Source organism: Sceloporus undulatus, chromosome 2 (genome assembly GCF_019175285.1).
Source record: "Sceloporus undulatus isolate JIND9_A2432 ecotype Alabama chromosome 2, SceUnd_v1.1, whole genome shotgun sequence".
Lineage (NCBI taxonomy): Eukaryota > Metazoa > Chordata > Lepidosauria > Squamata > Phrynosomatidae > Sceloporus > Sceloporus undulatus.
In genome coordinates this window covers 302671547-302688544 of record NC_056523.1, presented here as the reverse complement: position 1 = coordinate 302688544, position 16998 = coordinate 302671547, and positions in this window count along the sequence as shown.

Genomic DNA, 16998 nt, shown 5'->3' with positions numbered 1-16998 from the left:
CATGGAAAATGTTTCATATCATGCACTGGGGTCACCTGAGCAGATTATCCATTGCTACATTCTTCTGTTTTCCTCATTTAGATGCTTAACCTCTGTCTCTTCTTTATGATGGATGGGGGAAAGAATCAGACAGGTAGATGGGGTTTTCATCCTCTACTATCAAGGATGATGAGGAACAACAGCAGGGACAGACCTCAGAGACAGAGCAGGGGACCCAGAGAGCTCCACCAAAGGGAACGGCCGCTGCTAAGCCTCGGAGGAGGCGTGTGGTGGTCATCGGGGACTCTTTGCTGAGAGGCTCTGAACCAGTGGTTTGTGGGCCTGACAAGATGTCTCGGGAGGTGTGCTGTCTCCCTGGGGCAAAGATCCGTTATGTGACAGAGAGGCTGACAAGACTGGTCAAGCCTACTGACCATTACCCCTTTCTTTTGGTTCATGTGGGAACCAATGATACTGCAAGGCATAGCCTTCAGAATATCATAAGGGATTATGAGGCTTTGGGTAGGAAGTTGAAAGAGGTGGATGCACAGGTTGTCATCTCCTCTCTTCTCCCAGTCAAAGGGCATGGTCCAGAAAGGGAGAAGAAAATAGCGGATGTAAATAACTGGCTCCGTAGATGGTGCCGCCAAGAACGATTTGGATTCTTGAACCATGGGCTGCGGTTCCATGAGGAGGGACTTCTGGCAAGGGATGGGTTGCATCTCACGCCAGTTGGCAAAAACATTTTTGCCAATAGCCTCAAGAATTTGATCAGGAGGGCTTTAAACTGAGTTATGTGGGGGAGGGAGACAGTATTCTGGAAGGCAAAAAGGCTGAAGAAGATAGTCAAACTGACAGAGAGGGAACAAGACAAACAGTGCAAGGGCCCAACAGTGGGAGGCAAAAGAACTTGCACAGGCAGCAAGGAAAGGGAACACATGGTCTTAGATGCCTCTACACTAATGCACAGAGCATGGGAAATAAGCAAGATGAATTTCAACTCCTAGTACAACAAAGCAAATATGATATAATAGGCATCACTGAAACCTGGTGGGATGAGTCTCATGATTGGAATGTGGAAATAGGGGGGTATAACCTTTTCAAGAGAAACAGGCCAAACAGGAAAGGAGGAGGAATAGCCCTATATGTCAGGGACATTTACACCAGTGAAGAGATCCAGGACATCAATCATGGAAGCCAGGTGGAGAGCATCTGGATAAAAATTAAAGGGCAGGGAAACAACAAGGATGTTATGGTGGGAGTCTACTACAGACCCCCAAGTCAGACGGAGGAATTGGATGATGCCTTTCTAGAACAGATGACCACACACTCAGAAAGGAGAGATGTAGTAGTGATGGGTGACTTCAACTACCCTGATATTTGTTGGAAGTCAAACTCAGCCAGATCCTCAAGATCTTGTAAATTCCTCACTTGCCTTAGAGATAATTTCATGGTCCAAAAGGTGGAAGAGGCAACAAGGGGATCAGCTATTTTGGATCTGATCCTAACCAACAAGGATGACTTGGTTAATGGGGTGCAAGTGGTGGGATCCTTAGGTGGAAGTGACCATGTTCTCCTGGAGTTTGTTATACAGTGGAAAGGAGAAGCCAGGCATAGTCAGACATGCATTCTAGACTTCAGGAGAGCAGATTTCAGTAAATTTAGAGAAATACTGGGGGCGATCCCATGGTCAGGAATACTAAAAGAGAAGGGAGTTCAAGATGGATGGGAGTTTCTCAAAAAGGAGATACTGAAGGCACAAATTAAAACAGTTCCAGTGAGAAAGAAAAATGGGAGGTGTTGCAAGAACCAAGGATGGATGACAAAGGAACTTTCAGCTCAGCTAAATTTTAAAAGGAACATGTATAAGAAATGGAAAAATGGGGAAATCACCAAAGAGGAATTCAAACAAATAGCTAGCATGTGTAGAGATAAGGTCAGAAAAGCTAAAGCGCAGAATGAACTCAGGCTTGCTAGAGAGGTTAAGAACAACAAAAAGGGCTTTTTTGGATATGTCTGCAGCAAAAGGAAGAAGAAGGAAACAGTAGGGCCACTGCGTGCAGAAGATGGCAAAATGCTAACAGAAGACAGAGAAAAGGCAGAATTACTCAACACTTTCTTTGCCTCAGTCTTCTCAGAAAAGGCAAAGGGTGCTCAACCTGAGGATAATGGAGCAGAGGACAGAATAGGGGAATTCCAGCACAAAATAAGTAAAGAGATAGTACAGGAATACCTGTTTAACCTAAATGAATTTAAGTCTCCAGGACCAGATGAGCTACATCCAAAGGTATTAAAAGAACTGGCAAATGTAATATCGGAACCATTGGCAATAATCTTTGAAAACTCCTGGAGAACAGGAGAAGTCCCAGCAGACTGGAGGAGGGCAAACGTTGTCCCCATCTTCAAAAAGGGGAAGAAAGAGGATCCCAACAATTATCGTCCAGTTAGTCTGACATCAATAGCAGGAAAGATTCTAGAGCAGATCATTAAACAGAGAGTCTGTGAACATCTAGAAAGCAATGTCATAATCACAAAAAGTCAACATGAGTTTCAGAGAAACAAGTCATGCCAGACAAATCTAATCTCTTACTTTGATAAAATTACCAGCTTGGTAGATGAAAGGAATGCTGTGGATATAGTATATCTTGATTTCAGTAAGACCTTTGACAAAGTTTCCCATGACATTCTTGCAAACAAGCTTGTAAAATGTGGGCTAGACAAGGCAACTGTTAAGTGGATTTGTAACTGGTTGACCGGACGAATCCAAAGGGTGCTCAACAATGGCACCTTTTCATCCTGGAGAGAAGTGACCAGTGGAGTCCCACAGGGCTCTGTCCTGGGCCCAGTACTGTTCAACATCTTTATCAATGACTTGGAGGAAAAAATTGGGGGAATACTTATCAAATTTGCAGATGACACCAAATTAGGAGGAATAGCTAATACTCCAGAGGACAGGATCAAAATTCAAAATGACCTGAATAGACTAGAAAGCTGGGCCACAGCTAACAGAATGAACTTCAACAAGGAGAAATGTAAGGTACTGCACTTAGGGCGAAAAAATGAAATGCACAGATATAGGATGGGGGACACCTGGCTTAAGGAGACAACATGTGAAAGGGATCTAGGAGTCCAAGTAGACCACAAGTTGAACATGAGTCAACAGTGCGATGCGGCAGCTAACAAGGCCAATGCGATTTTAGGCTGCATCAATAGAAGTATAGTGTCTAGATCAAGGGAAGTAATAGTGCCACTATATTCTGCTCTGGTCAGGCCCCACCTGGAATATTGTGTCCAGTTCTGGGCGCCACACTTCAAAAGGACATTGAGAAACTGGAGTGTGTCCAAAGGAGGGCGAGTAAAATGGTGAAAGGTCTGGAAACCTTGCCCTATGAGGAACGCCTTAGGGAGCTGGGTATGTTTAGCCTGGAGAAAAGAAGGTTAAGAGGTGATATGATAGCCCTGTTTAAATATTTGAAGGGATGTCATATTGAGGAGGGAGCAAGCTTGTTTTCTGCTGCTCCAGAGACTAGGGACCGGAGCAATGGATGCAAGCTGCAGGAAAAGAGATTCCACCTCAACATTAGGAGGAATTTCCTGACAGTAAGGGCTGTTCGACAGTGGAACACACTTCCTAGGAGTGTAGTGGGGTCTCCCTCCTTGGAGGTCTTCAAACGGAGGCTGGATGGCCATTTGTCAGGGATGCTTTGATCTGGATTTCCTGCATGGCAGGGGGTTGGACTGGATGGCCCTTGCGGTCTCTTCCAACTCTATGATTCTATGATTCTATGATTCTATCATCATCACTACCATAAACTATACAGTACTTTTGAATATTCAAAATGTTTAATATAACTTCCTTATTCCTACAATAGCATTGTAAAGTAAACAAAGTCTTATTATCTTATTATTATTATTATTATTATTATTATTATTATTATTATTTGTATACCGCCCTCTGGCAAACCAATCCGGGCGGTTAACAACAGTAAAATATAAACTATGACAATTAAATATGATAAAGATAATAATAGTTTGGCTAAGGCTGTGGTCTAGACAATGGTTCTTAAACTTTTCTTTACCAACACCCCCCCCCCCCCATATATATATTTTTATTGATACAGACCTTCAAGCGAAAAGCAAGGGACCAACATACATGTGGTGACTATCATCTCTCCTATACTCTGCAACATTTCACATGAAAACTGGGATATGTGAAGTCAAGCGGCATCACAGTGTGATCAAAATGGCAAAAATTCCTCTTTCCTCGAAGACAATTTCATTGTCCAAAAGGTGGAAGGGGCAACAAGAGGGTCAGCTATTTTGGATCTGATCCTAACCAACAGTGATGACCTAGTTAATGGAGTGCAAATGGTGAGATTCTTAGGTGCAACATTTTATAGAAATTCTCTTTAACATCCATACTAGTGGTAAATTTCAACTCTTGCCCTCAGGATTTCTCTCAACTTTCTATTAAAATGGGATGTCCGATGTTTTGAGGCCATTTGATACATGCTTCTTTAATTGTCTCACTTTCCAATTCTCTGTTTAACAAAACTTTATATAATTTGGCTATTCTCGATTTGGAAGAGTGCAAAAGTGTCTGCTCAAGCTCATTTTCTCTTTTGACAATTCCATTCAGTTTTGAGTCTATAATTAGTCTTTCTTTCAGTTGTCGGTATGTGAACCAGTGAATAGTATGTGCTTTCTCATTTAATTGTTCAGTTTGTTTTGAATATGGTTTACCATCTTGCCAATCAATCAGATCTTGAAATCTAATACAGTTTTGAACGCTTGTTTCTTGTCCATATTTCTAATAATAATAATAATAATAATAATAATAATAATAATAATAATATGTTTTATTTATAAACCGCTATTCCAAATAGATCATAGCGGTGTACAAGAAAATTATATAACAGTACAAGAAAAATCTACAATTAAGATACACTGTATCTTCAGGCCAGCCCCTGATGACGTTGGCCAGCCTGATCTCTCCCTCAACGGCCGAGATGACATTTGGAGGTGAGGTCACTCTGTCTTCAGGCCAGCCCTGTGAGCTGGGCCGCCTGCTCTCTCCCTCAACGGCCGAAAGATGACAGTTATGGGGGAGGGCACTCTGTCTTCAGGCCAGCCCGATGACGCTGGGCCGGCCTGCTCTCTCCTCAACGGCCGAAAGAGACAGTTATGGAGGGAGGGCACTCTGTTTCAGGCCAGCCCTGATGACGCTGGGCCGGCCTGCTCTCTCCCTCAACGGCCGAAGATAGACAGTTATGGAGGGAGGGCATCTGTCTTCAGGCCAGCCCCTGATGACGCACTGCTGGCCGGCTGCTCTCTCCCTCAACGGCCGAAAGATGACAGTTATGGGGGAGGGCACTCTGTCTTCAGCCAGCCCCTGATGACGCTGGGCCGGCCTGCTCTCTCCCTCAACGGCCGAAGATGACAGTTATGGAGGGAGGGCACTGTCTTCAGGCCAGCCCCTGGACGTGGGCCGGCCTGTCTCTCCCTCAACGGCCGAAAGATGACAGTTATGGAGGGAGGGCACTCTGTCTTCAGGCCAGCCCCTGATGACGCTGGGCCGGCCTGCTCTCTCCCTCAACGGCCGAAAGATGACAGTTTGGAGGGAGGCACTCTGTCTTCAGGCCAGCCCTGATGACACTGGGCCGGCCTGCTCTCTCCCTCAACGGCCGAAAGATGACAGTTATGGAGGGAGAGCACTACTGCTTCAGGCCAGCCCCTGATGACGCTGGGCGGCTGCTCTCTCCCTCACGCCGAAAGATGACAGTTATTGAGGGAGGGCGCTCAGTCTTCAGGCCAGCCCCTGAGGACGCTGGGCCGGCCTGCTCTCTCCCTCAACGGCCGAAGATGACAGTTATGGGGGAGGCCCTCAGTCTTCAGTCCAGCCCTGAGGACGCGGGCCGGCCTGCTCTCTCGCTCAACGGCCGCAAGATGACAGTTATGGAGGAGGGCCCTCTGTCTTCAGCCAGGCCCTGATGACGCTGGGCCGGCCTCCTCTCTCCCTCAACGGCCGAGATGACAGTTATGGAGGGGGGCACTCGTCTTCAGGCCAGCCCCTGATGACGCTGGGCCGGCCTGTTCTCTCCCTCAACGCCGAAAGTGACAGTTATGGAGGGAGGGCACTCTGTCTCAGGCCAGCCCCTGATGACGCTGGCCGGCCTGTTTCTCTCCCTCAACGGCCGAAAGATGACAGTTATGGAGGGAGGCACTCTGTCTTCAGGCCAGCCCCTGGACGTGGGCCGGCCTGCTCTCTCCCTCAACGCCGAAAGATGACAGTTATGGAGGGAGGGCACTCTGTCTTTCAGGCCAGCCCCTGATGACGCTGGGCCGGCCTGCTCTCTCCCTCAACGGCCAAGATTCAGTTATGGAGGGAGGCACTCTGTCTTCCGGCCAGCCCCTGAGGACGCTGGGCCGGCCTGCTCTCTCCTCCTGGCCGAAAGATGGACAGTTATGGAGGGAGGGCACTCTGTCTTCAGGCCAGCCCCTGATGACGCTGGGCCGGCCTGCTCTCTCCCTCAACGGCCGAAAGATGACAGTTATGGAGGGAGGGCTAAGCTTCTTGTGGTGATAACAATATTGGTAATGAGTCATCATATTTAATTCTGATCCTTTTCCACAAAGTGATTAATGGCCTTCTTATAGCATGGTCTAAGAATTCTTTATGCACTTCTGTCCGATTATAACTTAAGTAGCCATGCCAACCATATCTTTGATTGAACCCTTCTAAATTTAATGTGTCCATGTCTTTTAATGTATTCCAATCCGATATCCATTTCAATACACAAGCATAAAAATAAAATTTTAAATCAGGAAATCGTAGACCACCTTTTTCTTTCATATCTTTCATTACACTGCTTCTAATCCTGGGTTTTTTCCTTTGCCCAAATAAATTTAAATATCTCAGATTCCCACGATTTGAAGGGTTTGTAGTTATTTAATACCAGTAGGTTTTGAAACAAAAACATAAACTAGGGTAATATATTCATTTTGACTGTCGTGATTCTACCAAAAAAAAAAAGAGAGGTTTAGCTTTGACCACCTGTCCAGATCTGCTTTAACTTTTCTCCACATTGCTGCACAGTTGTTGTCATATAATTCTGAATTCATTTTGGATAGTGTTATTCCCAAATATTTAACTTTCTTATTAACTTGAAGACCAGATATTTTCTGTAATTTGTTATTTTCTTCCTTAGACATATTGGCCCGATCCAGTCGGGCCTATAGTGCGCCCTCGTCACGTGCTAGGGGTTGGCTGAGGGCACATTGCCCATACATGCCTCACCCCTAGCATGTGACGAGGGCGTCAAAATGGCGGCACCATGTAGAGACGGGCGCCACCATTTTGACACGATGGATGCCTAGCATCTGCACATCATGGCACCATAATGACATTGTGCGTGCACCATTGGCACACTGCAGCATCATTATGGTGCCACAAAAAGAACCCACTTTTTGCAGATTCTTTTTGCTCTGTGAGGGAGCTGCGCAGTTTGTCTGCTGCGGCTTCCTCACAGAACAAAACAAGATGCGGGCAGACTGCCATTTTTGGGCAGTCTGTACCCCACCATTCATAGTTAAAGTGTGAGTTTTATTTTTATTGATCTTGAATCCTGCAAATTCCCCCAATTCGTTAATTTTTTTTCCAATAGTCCATTAATATTTTCAGTCGGTTCTTCCAGATTTATTACTAAATCATCTGCATATTCTTTGACCTTGTATACAGAGTCTTTAATTTTGGCTCCCTTTATTTGTTCATCTCTCCTAATTTGTTCCAATAGAATTTTGAGAATTAAAATAAAAATTAGTGGAGATAAAGGACACCCTTGCCGTGTATCTTTGAAGATATTACATTCTTTTGTTTTTCCCCATTCACTATTATCTGTGCTGTTTGTTTTTTATACTGTACATTAGATTAATCCAACTAGTAATTTTTTCTCCAAATTCTATTCCTTTTACTGCCGTACTCATAAATTCCCAGTTCATCATATCGAATGCTTTTTCAGCATCAAAAAAAGGGGGCTGTTTTCTTACTTGGCTTCTTGTCATAGTATTCTATCAAATTCATCATTGCTCTTATAGTCTGTTTCATCTGCCTTTTTGGTAAAAAAAATCACGTTGGTCTTTGTTTATAATCTCTTGTAATGTTTTCTTTAGTCTGGTGGCCAGTATTGCAGCAAATAATTTGTAGTCCAAATTTAATAGTGAAATGGGTCTAAAATTTTGTGGAAGTCGAATATCCCTGTCTGGTTTGGGAATAAGCGTAATGTAAGCATTTGTCCATGAATCTGGTATTCCAGAATTGATTATATCATTAAAAGGATGATATAAGGGTAGCCCGATCTATTCTTGAAATGTTTTGTAGTAGGTCGCTGTATACCTGTCCAGTTCTGGTGCTTTCCCTGTCTTTGTTGTTTTTATCGCTTCTGTTATCTCCATCATTGTAATATTGGCATTAAGAATCTTTCTTTGCTCTTCTTGTATTTTATGTAGTCCAAATTTCTTCACATCCCTATGCAGATCTTCCGAAAAAGTTTTTCCCCTAGTTTCTTTAATTCATTAAAGATAATAATGCTTTGGTTCTACAGATGCTGTTGGACTACAGATCACATTATAATTTAACACTGGCTATGATATTTTTGCTGTTGTTATTATGGTTTTACATCTCAAGGCTTAACTTGAGCCTGTGTACAGGTTCAGGGGGAAACAGAGCAGCATGAAAAGCTGGCTTCCAGCCAGCTTGGAGGCATAGCATACAGACACTGCATGCCCCCAAGACACCTGGAAGTCGAGCTAGCATTCAGACATGGGCTGGCATCCGGGTGCTCTGGAAGCACAGCATTTACACACCTCATGCCACCAGAGCAGCTCGAAGCCATCCATGGGCTGCAGCAGGCAGGAAAAGCTGCCTTTTTGCTGGCCAAAGAAGGAGCGGATCTTTTCCACTCCATTTTCAGCCAGCTGCAAGGCAGATTGGGGGCCACAGTGTGGTTTGCCATGGCCCCAGTCAGTCTTTGGAAAGGGCAGCTTCATGCTGCCCCTTCAGGGCCATTTGTTTCAGCCCTTTGTTCCACTTGACCTTTCAGTAGCTTTTTATGCCATCTATCATAATATTCTTCTGGGCTGTTTCTCTGGACTGGTACTCATCAACACTACTTTATAGTGGCTATAGTTTCTGTCTGGAGGCAGCTGGTGCTTGGAGAACCCAGTCAACACCCTGGCCATTGGCTTGTGGGGTACCTCAAGTTTCCATTTTGTCCTCCATGATATTTAATATGAAACCACTGGGAGAGATTGAGAGGTTTGAGTTTTGATGTTACCAGTATGCTGATGACACTCACCTCTATCGCTCTTTTCAAAGGCACATCAAGGGATCTGTTTCTGTAGTAAACCAGTACCATTTATGAGTACTAGATTGTATGAAGCTGAACTGAAATTTAATCCAGACAAGACAGAGATGCTTCTGGTCAATCATAAAACAGATTAGGGAAAATAATAATAATAATAATAATAATAATAATAATAATAATAGGATTTATTTATATACCGCCCAATCACTGGGAATCCGAGTGGTTTTCAACAGAGGGGGTAATAGACGGTTCCCTGCCCTCAGGCTTACAATATAAAAAGACATGACACAAAAGGAGAAGGGAATGGTATGGGGGGGAGGGGATCAGGTCCAGCATTCTTCTCTCCCTCTGAGGCCTGGACCAAGGCAGATGGACTGGAGGGAGGGCTCTTTTTCTTCAGGCTAGCCCTGATGGAGCTAGCCTGCCTCTCTCTCCCTCAAGATGGTGGCTGAAGGGAGGGCTGTTCTTCTTCCAGGAAGGCCTGATTGGAGCTAGCAAATATGTGTTGGATTGGGATACACTCCCCTTGAAATCTCAGGTTCATAGTTTGGGCATACTCTTGGACTCAACAATCAGCACAATAGTTGACTAGCTCCCCACCAGCCAAGTCAAAAGTGTGTGAGAAATGTCATGTGTCTCAACTTTGGGAAGAAAGTGAGTACAGTGGTACCCCGGGTTACGAAATTAATTCGTTCCGCGGTTAATTTCGTAACCCGAAATACCTTCGTAAGCCGAATTCCCATAGGCGCTAATGGAAAAATAGCTCTCTGCTGCCCTCCGGTGGCGGAAAATAGCGCCGCGGTTTTTTCGTAACCCGAAGAAACCTTCGTAAGCCGAAGCAATAAATCCCTATGGGATTTTTTCGTATCCCGAAAAATTCGTAACCCGGCGCATTCGTATCCCGGGGTACCACTGTATATATAAAAGCAAAAGACAGGGTGCTTTTGGAATGATGGGCTTCAAGGAACAGTACAGTCAGCCTTCCATATCCACATATTCTTTATCCATGGATTGAACCATCCACAGTTTGAAAATATTTTAAAATGTATATAAATTCCAAAAAGTAAATCTTAATTTTGTCATTTTATATAAGGGACACCATTTCTATGCCATTGTATTTCATTAGACTTGAACATCCAGTGTTTTTGGTATTCATGGGGAGGTCCTGGAACCCAACCTCAGTGGATACCAAGAGCCCACTGTACTTAGGTTACATCCTCAGGTTTTATACTACTGTAGGGATCCAGAAGGGTTCCAGCTTTAATCTCAGAAAGGATAAATGGTGAACAAAGGGCTACAAATAATCCAATTGGGAGGAAGCTGAATGTTTCTGGTATGCATGCTTCCCATTTGGCTAATTTCCAGCAGCCTCTCCTTCATGACTTTTGGATAACATTGCTCTGCTTTTCCATCCTCCCACACATATTGATTACTTTCCAACTTGATGCCTTTTTCCTGACACACCTCAGTATCTAGCTCTGCAAATAACACACATGTTTTCTAAAGTGTGGGCCAAATCATCCCTAGTGGATTTCCATAGGGTTTGCATTGGGGGAAAAACTGAGTTGTACCATCTGTTTTTAAATCCATTAAAAAAGTAATAGGGAAAGCTCCAATGGATAGTTGGAGTGTATCAATGAGAAACAAAAAGTTCCTTGATGAGGATGCTATGCTTAAATTCCAAGGTTTGCAGTGGAAGCCAGGGACAAAATTGTGACTTGGAGTGGCAAAAACTCACCCCAAAGTTTGGAAGGTCTTGCCTGTTACACTGTGATGACATGAGTTGTTGGTGATTCTTCGTGGTTTCATATTTCAGGCTGGTGCAATAATGCAACCATTTTCTTTTTCTTTACAATGTTTCTGTTGGAAGATTTTTGCATTCTTTTTCCTTCTCCTTAGATAGATAGAGATTTCCTGCATGCAACTCTCCTCTCTTTCTCATTTCAAACTCACCATGTGATTTACGTTGCATCAGGGAAGGACTAACACTCTAACAGACATTCTCTCAAAATATTTTCAGCTGAGCTGTTGTGTTTCCATCTTCCTGCTCTCCCAACTTTCTTTGGAAAGATGGTGGGATAAATATTTCTTTTACCTGAACTATTCACTACCTAGATTAGGATATTGCTTCTATGTAAATATAGATGAAAGCCATTAGTAAACTTTTGTTTTAAACTACAAACTATGTGTTTGTTGGTTTTTTTTTTGGAGTCAGTCTCAGTTTTCAGGAAAGCATAGTTAGACAAAAGCACATTTCTGCTACTCTGCTAATTTAAGGCTAGACCCTAATAGGCTTGGCTTTGACATTTTTGATATTCAATATTTTTGTTTCCTTAGCAAAGGCTGAAGCCTTAGGAAACATAAATTATCCTACAGTTTCCAATGACTTCCTGACATACATTCTTCCTGACATACCTAGAGGTGAGTTTGCAGACTGGGGTAGGACAAAGCACTGGCATCATACTGATAATGACACCAATTGGTTTTCTTCTTCCCAGATTCCTGTGAATTTTGTGCATGCTATGGGAATTCCAGGAACCATCAACCAATAGATTGGCTGGTGGTTAGAGTGACGTTACTGACAAGCCTTCAGTCTGGTCGGGATACCAGAGTATTTAAGGAAGCTCTTCAACACCCAGATTCAGTTATCTTTGGAGCATTGACACACCCACCTTCCCTACAAGTGCTAACTGTACTAAATGTTTAATCTCTTTTTGTCACAACTTTAAAGGCAGAATCCAGGAAGCAGGTATGCAGGTGTCAGCAGGGCTAACAAAATAGTAGGGAGTCCCCTACCCCTGTGGAATACCATTTCTGTCATGCCTGGTCGCACCAAACAAGTGGGTCAGGTGTTGGTTAGCCCACAGATGGGTTGGTCAATGGTTAAATCTGGACCCATGATGATGCTAAGTTTATGAACAGCTGTAACCTATAAAGTTGTAGTGTTATCTTCTCCAGCTATGTGTCATATGTATTTTGTTGTAGTAAGCCTCTTAGATCTGCACACAGCTTCTCGCTCTTTCATCATGTTTCAAACAAACAGAAAGAATATTTGGAAGCATCTTCTGAATGGTAAAAAAAACCCCACATACCTTGTAAATACTGGAAATAAATAAGAAAATATACTGAATATTTAAATCATGTGGTAACTTTTAATGTTATTGCTATTCGGTTTTCAGTCATTCTCTGCTTTCTGTTTTCAGTCTTATTTGTTGTTTTATTGCTGTATTTTATTTGTTTTGTTGTTGTATTTCTATATTTTAAATTTGCTTTAATACTATGAGCTATTTAGACAATATCTTGCCATAGGGATACCTATAAATAAAGCAGATAAGTGCTTCAGAAAGGGGAGGGAGGAGAGAAAAAGAAAGAAAGGGGAGCCAGATCATCAGCCTTCACAATTTACACACCAGACAATATAGCTACATCACTCTATGTTTATTGCAAGCATTTTCAAAAGTATTATATGGAAGATGTTTTGCTGCTAGAGAAATATTGTAGACTTTGCAGCTCCATAACAACTTGTTTTGCAAAGCTATTCACATTTAAGTGTGGGAAATCCTCTCACTAGCATATTTGGAAGCTTAATTTTAATACCAGCACTCCTCTGTTGTGCAAGGTGTCAATGTTAGACAGCCATATGACAGTCAAGGTTAAGAGAAAAGGTTAGTTGAATGGCAGATTAGAATAATAAAACATCAGTTGTGGATTACAAAAACAGTGCTCTGTTGAAGTAACACTCCAGTGTCAAAATATACCTGAATGCCTTATTTATACAAATTGGCCAAAATCCTATTGTTAGTACCTAGTAGAGTAAACAGCTATCAACAACTGATTGAATGGGTCTATTCTCCTTCGGACTAACCAAGAGGATTCCAAACATTGCTTCCTAAAAACAAGAAAGGCTGGACTAATGTATGGTGTTTGGTTGGGGCCTGAATTAAAAAGTCAGTGCTCTATCTCTTCACAAATTTCATCTCTAAAATACCTGATTCCCTAAACTATTACCAATATTCTACATCACCTACTTAGTTATACTTACACGTAACTAAGGCCCAAAACACACAACAGAGATAACGCAGTTTGATACCACTTGAACTGCCCTGGCTTAATGCTAGAGATTCTGGGAACTGTCATTTTCTGAGACATTTAGCCTTCTTTGTCAGAGAGCTATGGTGCCACAATCAACTACAATTCCCAAGATTCCCTAGCACTGAGCCAGGGCAGTTAAAACAGACTCAAAGTGCATTATCTCTGCAGTGTGTTTTGGACCCAAGTAGCATTCCCTGGTCTGACCACTCACCTGCTGGGTCCCAGGCACCCAGGCCTCCAACAAGCAATGCATGGACAGAGACCTCATACCCCTTTTGTCTCAGGACATCAGCCAAAGGGGTGTACTTTTGATGTTTCCATTCTCTGGCCTCCCTCATGGCTGGCTTCCTGTTTTCAAAGGGGATGGTGACATCCACAATAGTAATCTTCTTGTGGTCTTCATCTGTGATTACTATGTCAGGTCTCAGTTAGCTGTCTGTCCCAGGCACAGTTCGATTGAGAGAGATGGTGCCCATTGAAGCTGGGATAGCTTTAGCCAGTCGATTCATCACAGCATCGTGCCGATGTTTCCAGGCTGTCGAGTGTGGAGGGCAGTTGCAGAGCACATGTGGAAGCATCTCGTTTGGATGACCACAATGACGGCAACATTTGTTGTGGTTGCCAGTTTTAACAGCGCCATTAAGAGGCACAACATTCAGACGAGCTCGGTGAACAAAACGCCAGTCAGCAAAACGAGTGAAATCTCAGCGCGGAATAATTAATTAATTTAATTTGTTTTATTTATATAGTGTTATTCCAAAGATCATAGCGGTGAACAGCAAGTAAGCTAATTAGCAAGTAAGCTAATTTGCCCCCAACAGTCTGGGTACTCATTTTAGCGACCTCGGAAGGATGCAAGCCTGAGTCGAGCTTGGGCCCTTTTGCTGGTCTTGAACTTGCAACCTTGTGGTTTTGAGTGAATGGCTGCAGTACAGGCATTTAACCACTGCGCCACCAGGGCTCCCCACTGCGCCACCAGGGCTACTGGTAAAGTAAGTGGTTACTTGAGTCCCATTGCATTGTCACCTCAAAGACCTTGCCCTGGTCAGGCTTGCTCAGAAGCGCGATGGTATATTTCTCCCTTAGGAGTTCTTTCAGTGAACTTTCTAATAGATGTCTTGTTTTGTGGGAGAAACTCTGGACCTCTGGAGAGTTCCCTTTGGTGACGGTGAGCTGAGGGCCCTCTTCAACAGCCCACATCCATTTGCAACCAATACGTTTGTTTAAGCGTCGGGTTGCATTCCGGGTGCGGGTGAAGAAGGAAGAGAAGTCACCGCCATCGCGTCCAAATTCATTTTCCAGCGAACAGGAAAGATAGGTTGCTAGGTCGCTCTCCAATGGAATTCTAGCAAAGTGTTTTTGGACAACTTCTTTTAGGGAGCCTAGAGCAATAGATTTAGTGCAACTGATGGTCTCCTGCAGAACTCCTCCTGAGTCTCCTGCAGTGCCTCTGCTTCTGGAAGGGGCTTCTGGAGCCATGTAGGTCTAGACAAATTAAACTGATAAGAACAGATTAAACGTTTTATTAGAAAATATTTAAAGATACAATTTAACATAAACCAATAGGTAATACATATCAAGTCCAAAGAATGCAATTGCAAATAAAAATACATAGTAGTACGATAATATATAGAGAAATTAGATATAAAGCAAATTTCATTCCTAGGATGTGTTGAATTATTAAAACAGTTTTAAAATAAGATAGAACATACTAAGGAGACCAAAATATATATCCTTTACTTTAAGTCACCAATGGCAATCACTAATATATCCAAACAGTTGCATACCATAAAAGGAAAAGAAAGGAAGGAGAAGGGAAAGAAGGGAAGGAGGAAAGGGGGAGGGAGAAAAGAAGACTGAAACTTCACCGCTCCTTTTCTACCAAAACAGCAGCTGGTTCCTCATACTGACGATGGCCCGAAATGTGCTCAATGTAAATGTCTCTGGACCATCTAATGGTGTCCGACACCATTAGCTTGCGCATGAGTTTTGCATAGCGCTTTCCCACTCCACATACTCTCAGCACAGGTTCATTTGCTGGATCCCAGGCACCCAGGGCTCCAACAAGCAATGCATGGACAGAGATCTCATACCCCTTTTGTCTTAGGACATCAGCCAGAGGGGTGTACTTTTGATGTTTCCGTTCTCTGGCCTCCCTCATGGCTGGCTTCCTGTTTTCAAAGGGGATGGTGACATCCACAATAGTAATCTTCTTGTGGTCTTCATCTGTGATTACTATGTCAGGTTTCAGTTGGCTGTCTGTCCCAGGCACAGTTCGATTGAGAGAAATGGTGCCCATTGAAGCTGAGATAGCTTTAGCCAATCGATTCATCACAGCATCGTGCCGATGTTTCCAGGCTGTCGAGTGTGGAGGGCAGTTGCAGAGCACATGTGGAAGCGTCTCGTTTGGATGACCACAATGACGGCAATGTTTGTTGTGGTTGCCAGTTTTAACGGCGCCGTTAAGAGGCACAACATTCAGACGAGCTCGGTGAACAAAACGCCAGTCAGCAAAACGGGTGAAATCTCCGCGTGGAATAAAGTGGTTACTTGAGTCCCATTGCGATGTCACCTCAAAGACCTTGCCCTGGTCAGGCTTGCTCAGAAGCGCGATGGTATATTTCTCCCTTAGGAGTTCTTTCAATGAACTTTCTAGTAGATGTCTTGTTTTGTGGGAGAAACTCTGGACCTCTGGAGGGTTCCCTTTGGTGACGTTGAGCTGAGGGCCCTCTTCAACAGCCCACACCCATTTGCAACCAATAAGTTTGTTTAAGCGTCGGTTTGCGTTCCGGGTGCGGGTGAAGAGGGAAGAGAAGTCACTGCCATCGCGTCCAAATTCATTTTCCAGCGAACCGGAAAGATAGGTTGCTAGGTCGCTCTCAGATGGAATTCTAGCAATGCGTTTTTGGACGACTTCTTTTAGGGAACCTAGAGCGATAGATTTTACAGTCTTGTCAGGGCAGGTGAGAAGACGATATGCGTGGATGATGGATGCAGCATCCCCTGAATCTCCCAGCTTAGGGATTCCTAATCCTCCATGTCGTTGAGCAATGTGCAGAATGTCGTTGGTCGCACGCTTAGGGAGGCTAAGCCACTTCTTCAAGGAAGCCGTGATTGCTCGGTCGACTCTACTGAGTGCTGTTTTCTGGACTGACGAACCTCGAAGAGCGAAGTCAATCCTTGGGAGGAGGAAAACCCTAAGCGCGTCGATCTTTTGACATGGGGCTAGGAGGGATGCGTCGATCTTCGTGGCATCCATCGCAATGGCATGCAGCGTAGCCTCAGGAGTCTGGTAGCTTCGGAAGCCCGTTGGAGTCCCTAGGTGTTGGTAGGTATCTCCTTCTTTAAGATGGATCATGGGTTTCCCTTGGATGGTGAAAGCGGTTGGCAGAACTCGATCTTTCAGGCTCCCATTGATGTGGAGCGTTGCACATTTTTTAGCATTAAACTGCAGACCCATCCAATCTGCAGCATGTGCAGTTGCATTTACCATTTGCTGGAGTTCATCAGCTTTTTCAGCTACCAGAATGAGGTCGTCAGCATAAGCCAAGATGCTCACTTTATT